A 13,476-nucleotide genomic window follows, 5' to 3' on the forward strand; every position below is an offset into this window, starting at 1 on the left:
TAGAGTCTAATACACCATACAGGTAGAGTCTAATACACCATACAGGTAGAGTCTAATTTAGAGTTTAATACTCCATACAGGTAGAGTCTAATACACCATACAGGTAGAGTCTAATGTAGAGTCTAATACTCCATACAGGTAGAGTCTAATACACCATACAGGTAGAGTCTAATGTAGAGTCTAATACACCGTACAGGTAGAGTCTAATACTCCATACAGGTAGAGTCTAATACACCATACAGGTAGAGTCTAATGTAGAGTCTAATACACCATACAGGTAGAGTATAATACACCATACAGGTAGAGTCTAATACACCATACAGGTAGAGTCTAATGTAGAGTCTAATACTCCATACAGGTAGAGTCTAATACACCATACAGGTAGAGTCTAATACACCATACAGGTAGAGTCTAGTACACCATACAGGTAGAGTCTAATGTAGAGTCTAATACACCATACAGGTAGAGTCTAATACACCATACAGGTAGAGTCTAATGTATAGTCTAATACACCATACAGGTAGAGTCTAATACACCATACAGGTAGAGTCTAGTACACCATACAGGTAGAGTCTAATGTAGAGTCTAATACACCATACAGGTAGAGTCTAATACACCATACAGGTAGAGTCTAATGTATAGTCTAATACACCATACAGGTAGAGTCTAATACTCCATACAGGTAGAGTCTAATACACCATACAGGTAGAGTCTAATGTAGAGTCTAATACACCATACAGGTAGAGTCTAATACACCATACAGGTAGAGTCTAATACACCATACAGGTAGAGTCTAATGTAGAGTCTAATACTCCATACAGGTAGAGTCTAATACACCATACAGGTAGAGTCTAATACAACATACATGTAGAGTCTAGTACACCATACAGGTAGAGTCTAATGTAGAGTCTAATACACCATACAGGTAGAGTCTAATACACCATACAGGTAGAGTCTAATGTATAGTCTAATACACCATACAGGTAGAGTCTAATACTCCATACAGGTAGAGTCTAATACTCCATACAGGTAGAGTCTAATACTCCATACAGGTAGAGTCTAATACTCCATACAGGTAGAGTCTAATACTCCATACAGGTAGAGTCTAATACACCATACAGGTAGAGTCTAATACACCATACAGGTAGAGTCTAATTTAGAGTTTAATACTCCATACAGGTAGAGTCTAATACACCATACAGGTAGAGTCTAATGTAGAGTCTAATACTCCATACAGGTAGAGTCTAATACACCATACAGGTAGAGTCTAATGTAGAGTCTAATACACCATACAGGTAGAGTCTAATACTCCATACAGGTAGAGTCTAATACACCATACAGGTAGAGTCTAATGTAGAGTCTAATACACCATACAGGTAGAGTCTAATACACCATACAGGTAGAGTCTAATACACCATACAGGTAGAGTCTAATGTAGAGTCTAATACTCCATACAGGTAGAGTCTAATACACCATACAGGTAGAGTCTAATACACCATACAGGTAGAGTCTAGTACACCATACAGGTAGAGTCTAATGTAGAGTCTAATACACCATACAGGTAGAGTCTAGTACACCATACAGGTAGAGTCTAATGTATAGTCTAATACACCATACAGGTAGAGTCTAATACTCCATACAGGTAGAGTCTAATACTCCATACAGGTAGAGTCTAATACTCCATACAGGTAGAGTCTAATACTCCATACAGGTAGAGTCTAATACTCCATACAGGTAGAGTCTAATACTCCATACAGGTAGAGTCTAATACACCATACAGGTAGAGTCTAATACACCATACAGGTAGAGTCTAATTTAGAGTTTAATACTCCATACAGGTAGAGTCTAATACACCATACAGGTAGAGTCTAATGTAGAGTCTAATACTCCATACAGGTAGAGTCTAATACACCATACAGGTAGAGTCTAATGTAGAGTCTAATACACCATACAGGTAGAGTCTAATACTCCATACAGGTAGAGTCTAATACACCATACAGGTAGAGTCTAATGTAGAGTCTAATACACCATACAGGTAGAGTATAATACACCATACAGGTAGAGTCTAATACACCATACAGGTAGAGTCTAATGTAGAGTCTAATACTCCATACAGGTAGAGTCTAATACACCATACAGGTAGAGTCTAATACACCATACAGGTAGAGTCTAGTACACCATACAGGTAGAGTCTAATGTAGAGTCTAATACACCATACAGGTAGAGTCTAATACACCATACAGGTAGAGTCTAATGTATAGTCTAATACACCATACAGGTAGAGTCTAATACACCATACAGGTAGAGTCTAGTACACCATACAGGTAGAGTCTAATGTAGAGTCTAATACACCATACAGGTAGAGTCTAATACACCATACAGGTAGAGTCTAATGTATAGTCTAATACACCATACAGGTAGAGTCTAATACTCCATACAGGTAGAGTCTAATACACCATACAGGTAGAGTCTAATGTAGAGTCTAATACACCATACAGGTAGAGTCTAATACACCATACAGGTAGAGTCTAATACACCATACAGGTAGAGTCTAATGTAGAGTCTAATACTCCATACAGGTAGAGTCTAATACACCATACAGGTAGAGTCTAATACAACATACATGTAGAGTCTAGTACACCATACAGGTAGAGTCTAATGTAGAGTCTAATACACCATACAGGTAGAGTCTAATACACCATACAGGTAGAGTCTAATGTATAGTCTAATACACCATACAGGTAGAGTCTAATACTCCATACAGGTAGAGTCTAATACTCCATACAGGTAGAGTCTAATACTCCATACAGGTAGAGTCTAATACTCCATACAGGTAGAGTCTAATACTCCATACAGGTAGAGTCTAATACTCCATACAGGTAGAGTCTAATACACCATACAGGTAGAGTCTAATACACCATACAGGTAGAGTCTAATTTAGAGTTTAATACTCCATACAGGTAGAGTCTAATACACCATACAGGTAGAGTCTAATGTAGAGTCTAATACTCCATACAGGTAGAGTCTAATACACCATACAGGTAGAGTCTAATGTAGAGTCTAATACACCATACAGGTAGAGTCTAATACTCCATACAGGTAGAGTCTAATACACCATACAGGTAGAGTCTAATGTAGAGTCTAATACACCATACAGGTAGAGTCTAATACACCATACAGGTAGAGTCTAATACACCATACAGGTAGAGTCTAATGTAGAGTCTAATACTCCATACAGGTAGAGTCTAATACACCATACAGGTAGAGTCTAATACACCATACAGGTAGAGTCTAGTACACCATACAGGTAGAGTCTAATGTAGAGTCTAATACACCATACAGGTAGAGTCTAATACACCATACAGGTAGAGTCTAATGTATAGTCTAATACACCATACAGGTAGAGTCTAATACTCCATACAGGTAGAGTCTAATACTCCATACAGGTAGAGTCTAATACTCCATACAGGTAGAGTCTAATACTCCATACAGGTAGAGTCTAATACTCCATACAGGTAGAGTCTAATACTCCATACAGGTAGAGTCTAATACACCATACAGGTAGAGTCTAATTTAGAGTTTAATACTCCATACAGGTAGAGTCTAATACACCATACAGGTAGAGTCTAATGTAGAGTCTAATACTCCATACAGGTAGAGTCTAATACACCATACAGGTAGAGTCTAATGTAGAGTCTAATACACCATACAGGTAGAGTCTAATACACCATACAGGTAGAGTCTAATGTAGAGTCTAATACACCATACAGGTAGAGTCTAATACACCATACAGGTAGAGTCTAATTTAGAGTTTAATACTCCATACAGGTAGAGTCTAATACACAATACAGGTAGAGTCTAATACACAATACAGGTAGAGTCTAATACTCCATACAGGTAGAGTCTAATACTCCATACAGGTAGAGTCTAATACTCCATACAGGTAGAGTCTAATACTCCATACAGGTAGAGTCTAATAATCCATACAGGTAGAGTCTAATACACCATACAGGTAGAGTCTAATACACCATACAGGTAGAGTCTAATACTCCATACAGGTAGAGTCTAATACACCATACAGGTAGAGTCTAGAACACCATACAGGTAGAGTCTAATACACCATACAGGTAGAGTCTAATACTCCATACAGGTAGAGTCTAATACACCATACAGGTAGAGTCTAATACACCATACAGGTAGAGTCTAATACACCATACAGGTAGAGTCTAATTTAGAGTTTAATACTCCATACAGGTAGAGTCTAATACACCATACAGGTAGAGTCTAATGTAGAGTCTAATACTCCATACAGGTAGAGTCTAATACACCATACAGGTAGAGTCTAATGTAGAGTCTAATACACCATACAGGTAGAGTCTAATACTCCATACAGGTAGAGTCTAATACACCATACAGGTAGAGTCTAATGTAGAGTCTAATACACCATACAGGTAGAGTCTAATACACCATACAGGTAGAGTCTAATACACCATACAGGTAGAGTCTAATGTAGAGTCTAATACTCCATACAGGTAGAGTCTAATACACCATACAGGTAGAGTCTAATACACCATACAGGTAGAGTCTAGTACACCATACAGGTAGAGTCTAATGTAGAGTCTAATACACCATACAGGTAGAGTCTAATACACCATACAGGTAGAGTCTAATGTATAGTCTAATACACCATACAGGTAGAGTCTAATACTCCATACAGGTAGAGTCTAATACTCCATACAGGTAGAGTCTAATACTCCATACAGGTAGAGTCTAATACTCCATACAGGTAGAGTCTAATACTCCATACAGGTAGAGTCTAATACTCCATACAGGTAGAGTCTAATACTCCATACAGGTAGAGTCTAATACACCATACAGGTAGAGTCTAATTTAGAGTTTAATACTCCATACAGGTAGAGTCTAATACACCATACAGGTAGAGTCTAATGTAGAGTCTAATACTCCATACAGGTAGAGTCTAATACACCATACAGGTAGAGTCTAATGTAGAGTCTAATACACCATACAGGTAGAGTCTAATACACCATACAGGTAGAGTCTAATGTAGAGTCTAATACACCATACAGGTAGAGTCTAATACACCATACAGGTAGAGTCTAATTTAGAGTTTAATACTCCATACAGGTAGAGTCTAATACACCATACAGGTAGAGTCTAATACTCCATACAGGTAGAGTCTAATACTCCATACAGGTAGAGTCTAATACTCCATACAGGTAGAGTCTAATACTCCATACAGGTAGAGTCTAATACTCCATACAGGTAGAGTCTAATACACCATACAGGTAGAGTCTAATACTCCATACAGGTAGAGTCTAATTTAGAGTTTAATACTCCATACAGGTAGAGTCTAATACACCATACAGGTAGAGTCTAATGTAGAGTCTAATACACCATACAGGTAGAGTCTAATACACCATACAGGTAGAGTCTAATGTAGAGTCTAATACTCCATACAGGTAGAGTCTAATACTCCATACAGGTAGAGTCTAATGTAGAGTCTAATACACCGTACAGGTAGAGTCTAATACACCATACAGGTAGAGTCTAATACACCATACAGGTAGAGTCTAATGTAGAGTCTAATACTCCATACAGGTAGAGTCTAATACTCCATACAGGTAGAGTCTAATGTAGAGTCTAATACTCCATACAGGTAGAGTCTAATACACCATACAGGTAGAGTCTAATGTAGAGTCTAATACACCATACAGGTAGAGTCTAATACACCATACAGGTAGAGTCTAATAGTCCATACAGGTGGAGTCTAATACACCATACAGGTAGAGTCTAATGTAGAGTCTAATACACCATACAGGTAGAGTCTAATACACCATACAGGTAGAGTCTAATGTATAGTCTAATACACCATACAGGTAGAGTCTAATACACCATACAGGTAGAGTCTAATGTAGAGTCTAATACACCATACAGGTAGAGTCTAATACACCATACAGGTAGAATCTAATGTAGAGTCTAATACACCATACAGGTAGAGTCTAATACACCATACAGTTAGAGTCTAATACTCCATACAGTTAGAGTCTAATACTCCATACAGGTAGAGTCTAATACCCCATACAGGTAGAGTCTAATACTCCATACAGGTAGAGTCTAATACTCCATACAGGTAGAGTCTAATACTCCATACAGGTAGAGTCTAATACACCATACAGGTAGAGTCTAATACACCATACAGGCAGAGTCTAATTTAGAGTTTAATACTCCATACAGGTAGAGTCTAATACACCATACAGGTAGAGTCTAATACTCCATACAGGTGGAGTCTAATACACCATACAGGTAGAGTCTAATGTAGAGTCTAATACACCATACAGGTAGAGTCTAATACACCATAAAGTTAGAGTCTAATGCACCATACAGGTAGAGTCTAATACTCCATACAGGTAGAGTCTAATACACCATACAGGTAGAGTCTAATACACCATACAGGTAGAGTCTAATACACCATACAGGTAGAGTCTAATGTAGAGTCTAATACACCATACAGGTAGAGTCCAATACACCATACAGGTAGAGTCTAATGTATAGTCTAATACACCATACAGGTAGAGTCTAATACTCCATACAGGTAGAGTCTAATACTCCATACAGTTAGAGTCTAATACTCCATACAGGTAGAGTCTAATACTCCATACAGGTAGAGTCTAATACTCCATACAGGTAGAGTCTAATACTCCATACAGGTAGAGTCTAATACACCATACAGGTAGAGTCTAATACACCATACAGGTAGAGTCCAATTTAGAGTTTAATACTCCATACAGGTAGAGTCTAATACACCATACAGGTAGAGTCTAATGTAGAGTCTAATACTCCATACAGGTAGAGTCTAATACACCATACAGGTAGAGTCTAATGTAGAGTCTAATACACCATACAGGTAGAGTCTAATACACCATACAGGTAGAGTCTAATGTAGAGTCTAATACACCATACAGGTAGAGTCTAATACACCATACAGGTAGAGTCTAATTTAGAGTTTAATACTCCATACAGGTAGAGTCTAATACACCATACAGGTAGAGTCTAATGTAGAGTCTAATACTCCATACAGGTAGAGTCTAATACACCATACAGGTAGAGTCTAATGTAGAGTCTAATACACCATACAGGTAGAGTCTAATACACCATACAGGTAGAGTCTAATGTAGAGTCTAATACTCCATACAGGTAGAGTCTAATACTCCATACAGGTAGAGTCTAATACTCCATACAGGTAGAGTCTAATACTCCATACAGGTAGAGTCTAATACTCCATACAGGTAGAGTCTAATACACCATACAGGTAGAGTCTAATACTCCATACAGGTAGAGTCTAATGTAGAGTCTAATACACCATACAGGTAGAGTCTAATACACCATACAGGTAGAGTCTAATTTAGAGTTTAATACTCCATACAGGTAGAGTCTAATACACCATACAGGTAGAGTCTAATGTAGAGTCTAATACTCCATACAGGTAGAGTCTAATACACCATACAGGTAGAGTCTAATGTAGAGTCTAATACACCATACAGGTAGAGTCTAATGTAGAGTCTAATACTCCATACAGGTAGAGTCTAATACTCCATACAGGTAGAGTCTAATACTCCATACAGGTAGAGTCTAATACTCCATACAGGTAGAGTCTAATACTCCATACAGGTAGAGTCTAATACACCATACAGGTAGAGTCTAATACTCCATACAGGTAGAGTCTAATTTAGAGTTTAATACTCCATACAGGTAGAGTCTAATACACCATACAGGTAGAGTCTAATGTAGAGTCTAATACACCATACAGGTAGAGTCTAATACACCATACAGGTAGAGTCTAATGTAGAGTCTAATACTCCATACAGGTAGAGTCTAATACTCCATACAGGTAGAGTCTAATGTAGAGTCTAATACACCATACAGGTAGAGTCTAATACACCATACAGGTAGAGTCTAATACACCATACAGGTAGAGTCTAATGTAGAGTCTAATACTCCATACAGGTAGAGTCTAATACTCCATACAGGTAGAGTCTAATACTCCATACAGGTAGAGTCTAATACTCCATACAGGTAGAGTCTAATACTCCATACAGGTAGAGTCTAATACACCATACAGGTAGAGTCTAATACTCCATACAGGTAGAGTCTAATTTAGAGTTTAATACTCCATACAGGTAGAGTCTAATACACCATACAGGTAGAGTCTAATGTAGAGTCTAATACACCATACAGGTAGAGTCTAATACACCATACAGGTAGAGTCTAATGTAGAGTCTAATACACCATACAGGTAGAGTCTAATACACCATACAGGTAGAGTCTAATACACCATACAGGTAGAGTCTAATGTAGAGTCTAATACTCCATACAGGTAGAGTCTAATACTCCATACAGGTAGAGTCTAATGTAGAGTCTAATACTCCATACAGGTAGAGTCTAATACACCATACAGGTAGAGTCTAATGTAGAGTCTAATACACCATGCAGGTAGTGTCTAATACACCATACAGGTAGAGTCTAATGTAGAGTCTAATACACCATACAGGTAGAGTCTAATACTCCATACAGGTGGAGTCTAATACACCATACAGGTAGAGTCTAATACTCCATACAGGTAGAGTCTAATACTCCATACAGGTAGAGTCTAATACTCCATACAGGTAGAGTCTAATACTCCATACAGGTAGAGTCTAATACACCATACAGGTAGAGTCTAATACTCCATACAGGTAGAGTCTAATACTCCATACAGGTAGAGTCTAATGTAGAGTCTAATACTCCATACAGGTAGAGTCTAATACACCATACAGGTAGAGTCTAATGTAGAGTCTAATACACCATACAGGTAGAGTCTAATGTAGAGTCTAATACTCCATACAGGTAGAGTCTAATACTCCATACAGGTGGAGTCTAATACACCATACAGGTAGAGTCTAATACTCCATACAGGTAGAGTCTAATACTCCATACAGGTAGAGTCTAATACTCCATACAGGTAGAGTCTAATACTCCATACAGGTAGAGTCTAATACTCCATACAGGTAGAGTCTAATACACCATACAGGTAGAGTCTAATACTCCATACAGGTAGAGTCTAATACTCCATACAGGTAGAGTCTAATACTCCATACAGGTAGAGTCTAATACTCCATACAGGTAGAGTCTAATACTCCATACAGGTAGAGTCTAATACACCATACAGGTAGAGTCTAATTTAGAGTTTAATACTCCATACAGGTAGAGTCTAATACACCATACAGGTAGAGTCTAATGTAGAGTCTAATACACCATGCAGGTAGTGTCTAATACACCATACAGGTAGAGTCTAATGTAGAGTCTAATACACCATACAGGTAGAGTCTAATACTCCATACAGGTGGAGTCTAATACACCATACAGGTAGAGTCTAATACTCCATACAGGTAGAGTCTAATACTCCATACAGGTAGAGTCTAATACTCCATACAGGTAGAGTCTAATACTCCATACAGGTAGAGTCTAATACACCATACAGGTAGAGTCTAATACTCCATACAGGTAGAGTCTAATACTCCATACAGGTAGAGTCTAATGTAGAGTCTAATACTCCATACAGGTAGAGTCTAATACACCATACAGGTAGAGTCTAATGTAGAGTCTAATACACCATACAGGTAGAGTCTAATGTAGAGTCTAATACTCCATACAGGTAGAGTCTAATACTCCATACAGGTGGAGTCTAATACACCATACAGGTAGAGTCTAATACTCCATACAGGTAGAGTCTAATACTCCATACAGGTAGAGTCTAATACTCCATACAGGTAGAGTCTAATACTCCATACAGGTAGAGTCTAATACACCATACAGGTAGAGTCTAATACACCATACAGGTAGAGTCCAATTTAGAGTTTAATACTCCATACAGGTAGAGTCTAATACACCATACAGGTAGAGTCTAATGTAGAGTCTAATACTCCATACAGGTAGAGTCTAATACACCATACAGGTAGAGTCTAATGTAGAGTCTAATACACCATACAGGTAGAGTCTAATACACCATACAGGTAGAGTCTAATGTAGAGTCTAATACACCATACAGGTAGAGTCTAATACACCATACAGGTAGAGTCTAATTTAGAGTTTAATACTCCATACAGGTAGAGTCTAATACACCATACAGGTAGAGTCTAATACTCCATACAGGTAGAGTCTAATACTCCATACAGGTAGAGTCTAATACTCCATACAGGTAGAGTCTAATACTCCATACAGGTAGAGTCTAATACTCCATACAGGTAGAGTCTAATACACCATACAGGTAGAGTCTAATACTCCATACAGGTAGAGTCTAATTTAGAGTTTAATACTCCATACAGGTAGAGTCTAATACACCATACAGGTAGAGTCTAATGTAGAGTCTAATACACCATACAGGTAGAGTCTAATACACCATACAGGTAGAGTCTAATGTAGAGTCTAATACTCCATACAGGTAGAGTCTAATACTCCATACAGGTAGAGTCTAATGTAGAGTCTAATACACCATACAGGTAGAGTCTAATACACCATACAGGTAGAGTCTAATACACCATACAGGTAGAGTCTAATGTAGAGTCTAATACTGCATACAGGTAGAGTCTAATACTCCATACAGGTAGAGTCTAATACTCCATACAGGTAGAGTCTAATACTCCATACAGGTAGAGTCTAATACTCCATACAGGTAGAGTCTAATACACCATACAGGTAGAGTCTAATACTCCATACAGGTAGAGTCTAATTTAGAGTTTAATACTCCATACAGGTAGAGTCTAATACACCATACAGGTAGAGTCTAATGTAGAGTCTAATACACCATACAGGTAGAGTCTAATACACCATACAGGTAGAGTCTAATGTAGAGTCTAATACTCCATACAGGTAGAGTCTAATACTCCATACAGGTAGAGTCTAATGTAGAGTCTAATACACCATACAGGTAGAGTCTAATACACCATACAGGTAGAGTCTAATACACCATACAGGTAGAGTCTAATGTAGAGTCTAATACTCCATACAGGTAGAGTCTAATACTCCATACAGGTAGAGTCTAATGTAGAGTCTAATACTCCATACAGGTAGAGTCTAATACACCATACAGGTAGAGTCTAATGTAGAGTCTAATACACCATACAGGTAGAGTCTAATACACCATACAGGTAGAGTCTAATGTAGAGTCTAATACACCATACAGGTAGAGTCTAATACTCCATACAGGTGGAGTCTAATACACCATACAGGTAGAGTCTAATGTAGAGTCTAATACACCATACAGGTAGAGTCTAATGTAGAGTCTAATACACCATACAGGTAGAGTCTAATACTCCATACAGGTAGAGTCTAATACACCATACAGGTAGAGTCTAATGTAGAGTCTAATACTCCATACAGGTAGAGTCTAATACTCCATAAAGGTAGAGTCTAATTTAGAGTTTAATACTCCATACAGGTAGAGTCTAATGTAGAGTCTAATACACCATACAGGTAGAGTCTAATGTAGAGTCTAATACTCCATACAGGTAGAGTCTAATACACCATACAGGTAGAGTCTAATTTAGAGTTTAATACTCCATACAGGTAGAGTCTAATACTCCATACAGGTAGAGTCTAATACTCCATACAGGTAGAGTCTAATACTCCATACAGGTAGGGACTAAATCACCATACAGGTAGAGTCTAATACACCATACAGGTAGAGTCTAATTTAGAGTCTAATACTCCATACAGGTAGAGTCTAATACTCCATACAGGTAGAGTCTAATACTCCATACAGGTAGAGTCTAATACTCCATACAGGTAGAGTCTAATACACCATACAGGTAGAGTCTAAAACTCCATACAGGTAGAGTCTAATACTCCATACAGGTAGAGTCTAATACACCATACAGGTAGAGTCTAATACACCATACAGGTAGAGTCTAATGTAGAGTCTAATACACCATACAGGTAGAGTATAATACTCCATACAGGTAGAGTCTAATACACCATACAGGTAGAGTCGAATACACCATACAGGTAGAGTCTAATTTAGAGTTTAATACACCATACAGGTAGAGTCTAATACACCATACAGGTAGAGTCTAATGTATAGTCTAATACACCATACAGGTAGAGTCTAATACACCATACAGGTAGAGTCTAATGTAGAGTCTAATACACCATACAGGTAGAGTCTAATACTCCATACAGGTAGAGTCTAATACACCATACAGGTAGAGTCTAATACTCCATACAGGTAGAGTCTAATACTCCATACAGGTAGAGTCTAATACACCATACAGGTAGAGTCTAATACACCATACAGGTATAGTCTAATTTAGAGTCTAATACACCATACAGGTAGAGTCTAATACTCCATACAGGTAGAGTCTAATACTCCATACAGGTAGAGTCTAATACACCATACAGGTAGAGTCTAATACACCATACAGGTAGAGTCTAATACACCATACAGGTAGAGTCTAATACACCATACAGGTATAGTCTAATTTAGAGTCTAATACACCATACAGGTAGAGTCTAATACTCCATACAGGTAGAGTCTAATACTCCATACAGGTAGAGTCTAATACACCATACAGGTAGAGTCTAATACTCCATACAGGTAGAGTCTAATACTCCATACAGGTAGAGTCTAATACACCATACAGGTAGAGTCTAGAACACCATACAGGTAGAGTCTAATACACCATACAGGTAGAGTCTAATACTCCATACAGGTAGAGTCTAATACACCATACAGGTAGAGTCTAATACACCATACAGGTAGAGTCTAATACACCATACAGGTAGAGTCTAATACTCCATACAGGTAGAGTCTAATACACCATACAGGTAGAGTCTAATACTCCATACAGGTAGAGTCTAATACACCATACAGGTAGAGTCTAATACTCCATACAGGTAGAGTCTAATACACCATACAGGTAGAGTCTAATACACCATACAGGTAGAGTCTAATACTCCATACAGGTAGAGTCTAATACACCATACAGTTAGAGTCTAATACACCATACAGGTAGAGTCTAATACTCCATACAGGTAGAGTCTAATGTAGAGTCTAATACACCATACAGGTAGAGTCTAATACACCATACAGGTATAGTCTAATTTAGAGTCTAATACACCATACAGGTAGAGTCTAATACACCATACAGGTAGAGTCTAATACTCCATACAGGTAGAGTCTAATACTCCATACAGGTAGAGTCTAATTTAGAGTTTAATACTCCATACAGGTAGAGTCTAATACTCCATACAGGTAGAGTCTAATACACCATACAGGGAGAGTCTAATACACCATACAGGTATAGTCTAATTTAGAGTCTAATACACCATACAGGTAGAGTCTAATACTCCATACAGGTAGAGTCTAATACTCCATACAGGTAGAGTCTAATTTAGAGTCTAATACACCATACAGGTAGAGTC

The 13,476-nt window shown here is 38.0% G+C and overlaps 1 protein-coding gene across 9 annotated transcripts in view; it reads left to right on the forward strand.

The window, feature by feature from the left end:
• Positions 1-13,476, forward strand: part of abcc12 (ATP binding cassette subfamily C member 12) — a 229,730-nt gene that overhangs the window by 199,694 nt on the left and 16,560 nt on the right. The gene's annotated exons all lie outside the window — the stretch shown is intronic.

The sequence above is a fragment of the Oncorhynchus mykiss genome, chromosome 26 (genome assembly GCF_057628025.1).
Source record: "Oncorhynchus mykiss isolate SJ-2025 chromosome 26, ASM5762802v1, whole genome shotgun sequence".
NCBI classification, from domain to species: domain Eukaryota; kingdom Metazoa; phylum Chordata; class Actinopteri; order Salmoniformes; family Salmonidae; genus Oncorhynchus; species Oncorhynchus mykiss.